The sequence below is a fragment of the Protopterus annectens genome, chromosome 4.part1, assembly GCF_019279795.1.
Source record: "Protopterus annectens isolate FY-2018-M chromosome 4.part1, PAN1.0, whole genome shotgun sequence".
In the NCBI taxonomy this organism is placed as follows: domain Eukaryota; kingdom Metazoa; phylum Chordata; order Ceratodontiformes; family Protopteridae; genus Protopterus; species Protopterus annectens.
In genome coordinates, this window is record NC_056734.1 from 916,253,832 (window position 1) to 916,266,877 (window position 13,046).

Genomic DNA, 13,046 nt, shown 5'->3' on the forward strand with positions numbered 1-13,046 from the left:
CATGTCAAACCCAGAGCTGTTGGACATGCTACACGTAAAGAAATCCCAGTCCCTCAGAGACACATGCTACAGGGATCTAAACCTCGTCATCACAATGAACAAAACATGCTGGAGGGATAGGTTCCTGACCCAGAGACTCCCCGGACTCTGGAATAGACTGCCCATACCTGTCAAGCAGAGTGCCACTTTGACCCTCTTCAAAAGGAGCCTTGATGATTGGATGGGGGGATATGAATTTCACCCCAGGGATCATGTCAGTCACCCTGCTAGGCAGGGTTCCAGGGAAGTAAATACTGTGGGAAGAAATAGCCAGGGAATTGTTATGGCTAAGCTTGTATAGGCCCTAGGGCTGATAGCCTAGTACCAAACTATGTACCTATGAACCTATGAAGGAGTGTAGGGGGAAGGCAGATCTTTTAGAAGCTAGTCAGTTATTGGTTCCTATGTTGGAAACCTGAACAGCCTAAGAGCTACTGCAGCAATGAGGAATTTGAACATCTGCTGCTATGGGTAAGTGTAACTTACACAACTGTGATTTCATTTACCACAGCACAGATAAGCTGAAAAATATTTCTTGAACATGCTTACAAAGATGCAGTGCAGCCCTATGTTTAATCAGGCTTTGAACAGGATGTAATAGGAAAAGAAGAATGAAAAGTCAGCACCAAGCTACATAATATGCCTATTTACATTCCTTTTAAAATAAATGCTTAGTTATTCACTTTGAATAAACTCACACAGAGATATGTGAAAGCATTCGAAGCCACATTATTGCCAGCTGGGAGAGACCTTTTCCTGTGCATAGACTGAATGTAGGCTAACTTGGCGTGCATGTGTGCACTCATTTTTTATATAGGCACTTGTGTTCCCCTTTACAGTGATAAATACACTGCTCAATACACCACATCATTCCATTTCATTTTTATCTTAATTCCATTAAGTAACTTATTGGGGTAAATAATACTGAATGTCTGTAGACAAATTAATGAATGGGGTAGATATTACAGTACTGAAATACATGACCCTGTCATGACAATCAGATAATGAAGGAATCAGGAATATACAAGGGAACTGGGCCCCATGGCCATTTATGTTTTGCCAGTACCTACCTTAGACCTTACTTCTGCTTTCTAAGTGTATCAGGGTAGTCAGATCAGGGGTGTATTTGTGGATACCCATCTTGTTGCCTAACTTCTTCTTAAAGGAGGAAAGTGTGTTGCTTTGCTTAATTTGGAGTACAGGTTTAATACAGAGAAGTGTTAGGTACTTTGTGACAAATCTGTCTTTTCACCATGTTTTGTTTATTTGCTGAAACAAGTTTAGATTCCTAGTTTTAGTTTTAATAGGATTGTTTGATATGTGAAGGTATAAGAGGTCTTGGCTTTCTGAATCCATAAAGGCCCGAAGGATGAGACACAGTCCTCCTTAAGGAGTCTATAGAACACTAAGCGCAGGGATACCACTTCCTGCCTCTCCTGGTACATCCCTAAAGAGGCATTGTATTTGATAATGGGTCTGATCAATGTGAAAAATAGAGGAGGAAGAAGTTCCTTGGATCTACATGAAATAACGTTTGCAATGAGTTAGGCTAGGTAAAAGATTGCCTAGCCACTGTTGCAACATGATACTAAAAGGCAATGGAATTATCTACCCATGTCCAAGCCTCCTCACCAGACTATCATTTTGAAGTGGTGTGCTATCTATACTGTAAGACAGATGAATGGACTGGTTACCAAATGAGACAATATTGCACTTTTTAGCATCTAGTTTTAACCCATTTTTGTGTGCTAGTTGCTGGCGTGTGAGTTCCTTTTGGACCTTGTGCATATCTGGGTGGACTTGAGGATGACAACAAGTTTGCAGATAGTCAGAGACCTCATTTGTCATTTAGAGAACTATGAAGCAGATGTTGAATAGCAGAGCCCTGAGGAACACCACTGGTCACCTTCATGTTTGCTGAGGGCACATCTACAACCATCACTGCATTTGTTCTGTCCCTCAAGAGATTTGTTATCCATCTAAATATGTATGAATTGATTTGCAGCTCATTCAGCTTGTTTATTATATTAGTATTTTTTATTGTGTCAAAAGATTAAGCCAGGTCATAATCTGCTATATGGGCAGCATGCCCACTTTCTGTGGCTTGTGTTACTAACTCTCAAAGAAATTGACTGGATTCATTAGTGTGGGTCTTTCCTTACCAAGCCGAACTACTGGAGTCAAGCCTTGTAAGATTTATGATATTATAAATTAACTAGGTCAGTTATAATATGTTCCATGGCTTTGCACATGAGAATAGTCAGACTAATGGATGTGTAGTTTCAGAGGCTAGTGGTAGGCCCACCTTTGTGAAATGATATAACAGCTGTGTGCAATACTTCTTGGACAAAGCCAGTGGCTAAGCACAGGTTGGATAGCTGTAAGAATGGGTCCTCCAGGGCATGTTTTGTACAGTTTATTAGGCAACTGAATATATTATCACGCCCCATAAATTATGCATTTTTCATTTTGGTGAGCACCTTTAGCAAGAGTTATTTAGTGATGATGGGAAAGGTTGACATACTGTGGAATATGCTGGCTTTGTATTTTCATTTTAAGGGTGAAATTTGCACATAATGTGTTTGCTGGTAGTATTGTAAGCATTCAAAGCCATTGCCAAAGACTTGTCTGATTAGATGTAGAGATATTTTAAGCCTTTTCCTATTTTCGCAGTCCTTGCAGAAGTTCTTGACTCACTACAACATTATACTCTTTAAGCTACACAACAGCCTTTGCATAGAGTTAGGGAGCAAGTCAATAATGGAAATCACCTCACTCTTCTGATTGGCTATATCAGCATAATTAGTGTTTCACTTCATCTGCAGAAGCAGCGTCCTTAGCTATTCCAGTTCTAAGTTCCATGCTAGAAATACGGAAGCAGTTTCAGTTTTCCAAGCATTAGGGCAATGGCTTTTTCTCAGTTTGAAAATATTTTTTCATAGCAGGAAAAGGGTTGATGTGCAATCATTTGCTCTTCATCCTCTGAAATGTTAGTTTGACTGACTGCACCTACGCAGCATCAAAAACAAAACATACTGGAACCTTTATTATAGTATACAATCACCTAATCAGAACTTAATATTTATGTTTTCAGAATTAGTTTTACAAATGTGTCTTCTGTTTCTGGGTCACGTTATCTTTCAGTAGCTTACATAGAAGTACTGACCCTATATTTTGATTAGGCACGAACTTTCTCTTTGGCAAAGAGTGGCTTTCAATTTCTCTTTTGAAAATGTATCTACTTTGTGACTAGATCATGCCCCGACTACTCAATCCATAATTTATCAAACTCATGTTATTTTTAACTCTCAATTCATACTCTTTCAAGCACTGCAACACTTTAAGTACAAGTTATTGAAAAATCTACTTTACGTCTTAACCATACTCTACAGTAATCTGATTAAAACAGTATGAGATATTAAATACCCTCTAACAAGAGAAATTATCAGTTTAGAAAGCATCATTTTATCCAGGTGGAAAAAGAGATCCAGTGTTATTTATTTGTTTTCTCTCATTTTGTCAATCCAATTACATAAATTAGCTTAACACATGCATTTTTAAATTATATATACATACAGTACAGATAAATGAAAATATTATACTGGTATGCTATAAAGAATGTTTATTTAAAGTAAATGCTTTATAATATCTTATATCATTAAAATGTTGCAGGACTTAACATTCTCTGTGGACAAGAATTTGTCCAGTAGAAAAAGACCTACATAGATTTTGCACAAGATATACTACCCAGTGCATGCTACAGTTAATGAGGTTCTGGGTATTAAGTATGTTATGGGCATTGCAGGTACAAAATGATTTGGTACTTACAGTAGAAGGACAGCTATTACAGTATCCCCAAAGAGCATATCATTTAAGTGTGGCTCGTCCTCCAGTATCCAGTGCACCACTTCTCTTATGTTGTCCAAGAATTTCATTAAGATTTATCCTCTACAATAGATGACCCTACATTGGTCAGGTATATTACTCCCAGCAGCCTATCAAATAATGGTATACTCCAGTGTTTCTGATTTATTTCCCTGACCCTGTGGACATTATAAATGGTAATAAAGTGTAAGACCTTCATCCAAATAAGGTAGCATATTCACATTCCGACAGGTCAACAGGCCTTCACATGTCATACCTTTATCACTGTTCTTTGAGTTGTCTTAAAAAAAATACATTGTATTCTCTATGAATCAATTTATCCTTAAGATCCAGAGACAGAGGCCAGGATTCAGAAACAGGGACAACTGTAAGTGGGAAAGCTTTGACAAAAAGGGCCTCATGGTGTGATTGTGAAAATCAGCAATTCAAAGAACTAGCTGCAATGAGGAAAGAATTCATTATCAGCTAATTCATATGTCTCTGAAGTGCTAACTGGGCCTATTCTGCTGCCCTTGCAGTAATGTCCATTGGTGGCCAATGTATATTGTTAGTACAGGTATGCCCTTATTCATTCCCTCTCTCACACACACACACACACACACACACACACACACACACACACACACACACACTGTCATATTTCTTACCTGTCCCTGAGTTTACAGAATAGCCCCTGATTTGTCATCGCTCATCACAAATCATAGATTATTACAGTCATTTAATAATGCTAGACATTAGAGTTTCATTCTTCTTACTTTTCAGTAAACACATCTGACTGCAAGACATGTTTGTTGCTCTATTACCTTTTTAAGTGGGGTATAGAAATATTTAAAAGGATTCCCTGGAGTCGTCTACTGTCGCTCTCCCTTCCACTCTCCTGGCTTTGTCTAGAAGTCTTGCCTTCTTCATGGAGAAGTGTTTGTCCTGCATGAACTAACATTTGATGCTCTCTTTTATTCTAATTACTACTTGATGTCTGTCTCTCCTAACCTTTTCATTCTTGAGCAAGCTATATCTATGCATCTTCCTGTTTCAACCATTGTTTCCAGAATGTACCTCCATCCCACCTGCATCACTGCTTGAAGTTCCAATTTTCCAGTGCAGATGGATGCAATGCATAGTAATACTCTTGAATTATGGTCAGGGTCATCCTTGTTTCCTTCACAACAGTACTTTTTTCTGTCAAATTGATTTTTTACAACAAAAAAAAAAAAAAAACAAACACATATTCTTATGGAAATAATATCTTGTTATATCTGCAGCCGCACATCTTTTTTTCTATTCCAGTTGCATATGTGTTACATCACACTGCATTTCATATTCTGTATTTTCTAAAACTACATTGTTTACAGAATGTTATACAATATTGCTATTTTATTTTGAACATACTCCATTGTCTATGCAACAGTTTCATAATGGTTTGATTAATACCACATCCACTTATACAAAAATTACATTTAGAATTATTTCTAATTTAGTTTATGTCAGACAAATGGAAGAGAAATTGCATAATGCTCTGATTTTTTTATGAGTTGTTTGCTATATTGTATTACTGTTCTATACAATTAGAGAATTTTGTAAACCTATACTATCACAATTTTATATTTAGAATTCATTTACAGAAGATGAATCAGAACATATAACCAAATACTTATCTTAGTTACAGAAAAGTTATAATTTATCAAAATGATTTACTTAAAGTGCTTTGTAACAAATACAGTTTGCCTTATATATAATACATAAATCAGAAGACTGTGACTCTCACAAGAGGAAGTCAATTTATCCATCACAGGACTGCAAAATGGCTCATGACCTATGAGATATATAAAACCTAAAGGTTCTACATAGAATGCTATATACTACACAGGATTTGCTAGGAATGCAGACATACTTAGTAAATATATCAAGAAAATGGTAAATAAATGCTCAGCTTTAAGTTCTACAATGAGAAAATACTGAATATGTGCATGGTAAGCACATTTGTGAGAACAGGAACATCAACAATTAAATATTTAGCTTTGTCATCAAACATAATTGTAATCAGTGAATGTTGTCAGCCACAATAGAAAAACAATATCATTAACATGTAACACTATGCTGTAGTTGTTCAAACAAATTTACTGCTTCTATTTTATGTACAACACAAGACATAAATGCAATTCAAAGATATTCATACAATTTTGTTAATGAACCTGTATTCTTGCAGTTTATGACATTTTCACTTTTAATTTGTATGCCCAAAAAGGATTACTTTTTAAAGCAATATAATGTGAGATGTATTCCACATTGTTGTGACACAGACATTTCAATTACAAATTAATATTACAGAGGATTACATCCTGTATATGAGTTTCATAATACTCCTGTCAACTATCTAACTGGTATTTGTTCTACAGAAATGCACTTTATGTTAGGTTTAGCATGAAGTATTTTTAATCTGGTATGTTCTAGGTACAGACATCATCTAACAATTTGAAGATGATGTTCTGCTTGAGAAGTAATCATCAACAGCATGTAACAGGAATATTGATAAAGAACAGACAATAGAACCTGTTAATTTTGACAGGTATCCATGAGAAATAAAACTCATTAGATATAAACAAATTTCTGTATCATGTATCTTACTCAGATTTATTTGTTAAACTGAATTTACTGTCTTTTTATATGCTGGGTTAATGCCAGTCATAGGATAATTAAGAACATATCAGTGGCTATTTGTGTCTAAAAGTCACCATTATGGTACATAGGTTATAGTATGCTTTCATCTGATATTAGATGCATATATAGTCACATATTCACCTCTTTTTACAGGATAGTACAACAAAAAATACAATCATGATGTACTTGGCTTTGTTCTACATTAAAACCATGTTATATGGTACCACATTCAATTGATAATACATTCACTATATGCTAAAATACTTTCATTGTTTGTGGAACAAATGTAACATCAGAAATGTATATTTCAGTTATAACTCATTGTGATATACTGTTTTGTATACTACATCTTTTACATGTGTATAGATTAAAATACACATTCTTTACAGTGCTGCAAATACACCTGTTTTTCCTTTTTTACCTCAGGTGAGTGTTTTCTTGTCAAATGATTCTTGTGACTGGGTATGGTCTATTTATGAATGTGTGTCAACAGACATTTCAATGTATATGGTTGTATATAAATATCTGCAGATGCATTGGATGATACCAAATTATATTTGTATGTGTTTCAGCTGTAAATTAGCATTTTATTGTGAATATCAATGACAATATTATACACTGTTTTTACACAGAACAACTTGTACCTTTTTATATGTGTGTATTCATTTCAGCATAGTCAACTAAAAATATAATGTCCCTAAAACTGCTGGAAAACTGCCAAGACTTTTTATGTAAAATACAAAGTATTCTACTATAGACATCATAACTGTTAACAAAGCCTAAAATGGATTTTGTTAATGCCTTAAACCTGTTATTCTTCAAGACAGTTCAAGACTAATGAGGAATGTACACAGTATTGATGCACATTCTCATGTATTATATCACAGTGAAATAATTATCACAAGATTTCATGCTTCAGACAGAATAAATGAATACCTCTGTCTGACTCAAACATACAAGTTTTAACTCATTCTACTACTGTTATGTTTCTCAGAAGCAGCTACATGCTCATTATATATGCAAATGATTATTTATCTGACATCCTACATATGAGACAACATTTATATGTCAAACATCCAAAAAATGCATAGTCTGTTTCAAATACATTCCACATTCAGCTATACAGAGATATAAATCTACATAATATAATTGTGACAATCTATTGCCAAATTAAATCCTTCATGTGCATCTGTCATATTCCTCTAAAAAAAAGTAGTATTACTTGTTATAACATCAAGCAATGCATTTGATGTACTCACAACACCTAACATTGAAGACCACATATACACATTATGGAAACATATGTTATGCAAGGCTTACATATTTACCATGATCTTGCTGCTTCTACTAAATGATGGGCATACTATAAAAAATAGAAAGTAGTACAAATGACAACAATGAAGCAAAATTTAATACATTCAGAGCCCCTCACAACATCTAGAGAAGCCTTGTAATGGGTATAGAAAATACATGATCACTTATTCTCTGCTTGATGGGAATCAGTTAATAATCATTAACATCAGTTATAAATGTCACAGATAATGTATACATGAGCCTATAATGACTATAAAATACATTTTAATTAGCACTTCACATAAGTGCTATACTTTCTGACTACTGCCTTTGACTTTAATATGTATGTTTTGGGATCAACTTTGATAAATTATACCCAATCCTCTAATAATCTATACTTTATCAACTAAATCTTTGATCGCTATGGATAAGGAATTGGTAAACAGAGAAACTTTTGTTCTGCGTGTTAATTTTCAAATTCAGATTTTTGAATTTGCTGTCAATGTTTCAAAAACTGATTGATCAATATGACTTCCAGCTCTGTAATGAAATCCTTAAGTAATTATAAAACTCATTTATCTAAGGTAAAAATGATACTTCCAAAATTAGAGAGTGCTTTAGCTAACTTTATGAAATATATTTGGATTTCGCTATTAACTAAACACCTAATGGGAATTTCTGTCCTTAATAGACTTAACCCTTGTTCAGTACTAAACCTTATCTGGTGTGCTGAAGCTGGCAGGCATAACAAGCCCTTCTTCCATATCTCATCTCATTCTGTGTACTGGAGCTGGCAAACAGAATGTTGTCATGAGACAGATAAAACTACGCTGGTCTAGATGTTTCTTAGAAAGACTTTACTATGGGCAAGATTCACGAAGGCTTGCACGGAGTCTAAGAGTAGTGTAAGACTCCATGCAGCCTTCGCGATCCAGGAACAGCCCTAAAGTTCGTGTAAGAGACCAGCTAAAACGTCTCTTACTACATGGAGTGGGCGTGGATATAGTTGACCTCACCTCACTCTGCAGCTGAATAGCATGCAAATGAGGTAAATTAGCAATCCAGAAGCCCAAAGCAGCCCATGTAAGAGCCGTTTTAGCTGCAGAAATGTACTCAGTTGACAACTGAGTACGTTTCTGCAAAAAACACAATGGAGCCATGTCAGCTCCAAATAAAGGGTGCATATGTGGCCATTGGCAAGGTACCCCGATGCAAATCTGAGAAATATTTTTTTTTTTTTCGGCGATCGCTGGTATGAAACGCTATACAGCCCTCGCGACAAAATGGGGTTGCCTTATATAAACATAAAAATGAAGGTTATAAACCCACAAATGTGGGTCTTATGCAATACATGGATTTACAATGCAGTGACCAGCAGACCAAAAACAACATGGCCATCATTTAGTGGTTGCTAAGGGGGGAAGGTGAGTCTAAGACATGTAACTAAGCATTAGTAGGCAATCTGATGCAAATGAGTGTTAGGATACTGAATTCCATTGTCACATAGCAAATGAGCACATCCTGAGTAGTGTAAGAGTTACATAAGGGGGAGGTACAGAGTAGGAGATAAGTGACATCACAGGGGGGAATGGCAGAAAGAAATGCAGTTCATTGGAGGTCAGTGTTACATGACAGATGTCAGACACATATCATGGAAAGAGGAGTGCCACAACATAAGCATGGGAAAGTCAAGAAATGGAAGGTTTACACTGTTGCTTACACCAAAGTTTCTTGCTGGGTGCATGCACATCGCAGCACTCTGGCGAAGCGTGAATAGGACAGTGTGCGCGTAAGCAGCAGACTGAGCATGTGGGAGCCTGTTGGTAGATGTTTAACACTGTTTGCACTGGTGTGCGATGTCTTTTAACCCTCGGTCAAGCAGATTATGAACTGTGTAAACATGTGTGCACACGCAAGCTTAACACTGTGAGCGTGTTTCTGCTGGTATGCACGCTGCTCCCCCCTGAGGAAACAGAAAGGAAAAAGGAAGCAACATAATTCATAGGAAGCTAGCAGGGAATACTTTTGGAGCTAGCAGGTGTAAACAATTAGAAGCAGGCAATTACACAGGCAGAATAGTAGCCCAGCCCAGCACATAAAACTCTGCAAACAGCAGTGCAGGATGTTTCTCTCAAGAGACACTGCAAGACAGGAGTAAGCTATTAGAAGTGAAAACTGAAAAAGCTGAACTCAGAGCAGAAATGCTAGGGGCTGCCATAGCTGTCATAATGAGACATAGGCAACTTGTTTGAGGGTGGTGACAATGCAGAGCGGTGCCAGACAACCCACAGTGAGGAGACGGAGAAGAGTGTACAGGCGTCCAGGGTCACCTACCACGGGTTGGCCATGAGCTGGAGATAGTAGAGCGCCATAGAGTGGACAGAGAGCTCCTGCAGCAAATAGTTGAGCTGCAGGCCACGCCTGCCACACACAGAACCAACAGAGGGGAACCCATCCCAGTGGAGCATTCAAGGTATGTGTTGGCTCAAGAATACAGGCAACAGGTACCTCCAAAGACCAACTGGTGATATGATGGGGATATCACAGGCATTAGCCTCCAGGGTAGCACCAGTTCCTGGATACCATGTCAGCACACATGTCGGTGATCATGTATATTTCCCCAATGCCCGTGAGGTATTGGCACAGCAATATGCGCCTCTTCCAGCAAATAGCGGAATACCCTGAGGTAGTGGGTGCAATAGACTGCATGCACATACGCATCAAAGCACCAGCTGGTGAGTGGGGTAAGGCCTACATTAACCGCAAGGGCTTCCCCTCCATCAACTGCCAGGTCATGTGTGATGCCCAGGGCATAATAATGAATGTGTGTGCTGGCTGCCCTGGGAGCTACCATGATTCCTAACATCTGGCATTTGACACAGCTGTACCATTTTTGGACATTTGCCATCAGGGGGACATCCCACACGGACACCTAGTGGGGATGCAGGTTATGCACTGGAGCCGCATGATGACACCCATCAGAAACGCACACACACCTGAACAGGAACGCCATAATGAGGCACATGCACAAACACGTAATGTAATAGAGCATGTGTTTGGGTTGCTCAAGTCACGGTTCCGGTGTCTGGACCCATCTGGTGGAGCCTTGCAGTACATACCAACTACATGTACCCAAATTGTCATGGTATGTGCTATGCTACATAATATAATCTTGTGAAAACAGCTGCAGCAGGACCAGCATAGGACTGGGCCAAACAGCCCCCCACCATTGCCAAGGCCATCACAGGCAGAGCGTGACTCGGAGGAGGAACAACCTGAGCCTGCCCCAGTAGGCAGAAGGAGGTGTGCCCAGTATGCCCTGACCTTGGCAAAGAGGCAACGCATAGCACATACACTGGCTCAGTAGGAACGCTGGGAATGATACCCCCTCTGACTCACTCAAATAATAACAGGGATGCCTAAAGTGACATGACCTGCTCACAAACATGTACAGGGAGTGTAATATGCGCATCCGACAGAGGCAGCCCTGCAGCACCACCTGAGGCATGAATGCCATGTGTTAAGTAATGTAACACCATGTACTATATGCACACCTGAGGACCGTGACTAGCATCCTACCCTCACCAGGCATCATGCCACAATATGACAATGAGATGATCAATTGCAATAATTGGCTGAAGTATTGCAGTTAGTCAAAGGGGATCCAATGTGTGCCAGCCTGGGATGACATGCTGAGGATGACATGATGCCCCACCTGCTAGGACTGGCGTGCACCTATCAGTGCAGGCCGTATGGATACTGGCAAAGGCTGTTGTTACCCACAGCGTGCCTTGAATAGGTAAGGCTTAAAACACAAACCTCCATAGGTATCAGAAGGGATAAGAACCTAGATGTAATGCTACCCAATGCCAGAAGTCTAAACAGCAAGATGCATGCAGTCTAAACTCACCCAGTATGGAGAATGTTGATATCTGTGCTGTAACAGAAAACTGGGTCAAGGCTCACAACAGCACCCTAACACTACCAGGTTACACATCATACTGTGCTGTACAGCCTCATAACATGGAACAAGCTACAAAAGGAGGGTGACTAGCATTAATTGTCAAAGATAACCACACCCCCATGTTGGTACCACAACAAGAAGCAGCATGGACTAGCCATGGCCAAGTAACAGTGGCTAAAACTGCCTCCCAGTTTATAGCCTGCTGCAGACTACTGTCCCAACACCAGGAACTGCTCCTGGCCTATGTTGGAATACATGAATATATCAAGTCCTCCAAACCACATTATATTGTGTGACTGAAAATACCCAGACATAGAATTGGAACATTATACTAGCTCCAACACTGTAGGACAAAAGTTCATAGAATCCATAAACCAAAATGTCCAGGAACAATGTACCACTCCCACAAGAGGGGTAAGCATACTGGGTGTGATAATCAGCAACATGGGTACTGGATGGCAAGATGAGAAGTGTATTGCTCACTGGTAAGACCAGACCATAGAGTAATCACACTGGATATACACATCCTGACCACAGTCCCTGGCCAGAAAACCACAGTGAAAAACATGTGTAAAGCAAAAGTTGCACTCCTCCAAACTGATGTGGAATCCATTAAATGCCCTGTGCAGGTGCAAAATATGGGCCACACCTCAGAACCCATTATACAGGCATTCCATGAACACTGCCAGAAATGCTTGGATTATGCAATCCTAAATTAAAACAAGACACAATGCCATACACGCAGGCATCTGGCATGGTGGACTCCAGCCATTACCAAACCATGCAAAAGAATGAGGAAGCTACTACATGATAGAGCAAACATAAAAAAAGAAGTAATCACTGATCAGTAGTATGGCAATAAAATATGTCCAGACATACAATCCACTAAGGCCAGCTACAACAAGCTGAATCTGTGAATCTTGAGGCAATGTTACACCTGCCCCAAGTACACAGACAACCCTCAACTCCCCAAAATACAAATATATGTGAGAGATGCAACCATTTATCCAAATTGGAGGCTGAGCTCCCTCAACTCAGTACTCCCAAAACCTAGTCAGGAGGAGAAGGTAACCACACACACCCCACAATCCCAGTCCCGCATGGACCTATCACAACTGCAAACCAAAGACATAAACACAGAAAACATTCCCAGAGGCCGAATTACAAACACACCACACCAACAGAGGCCTCCAAAGCAGACACCCAA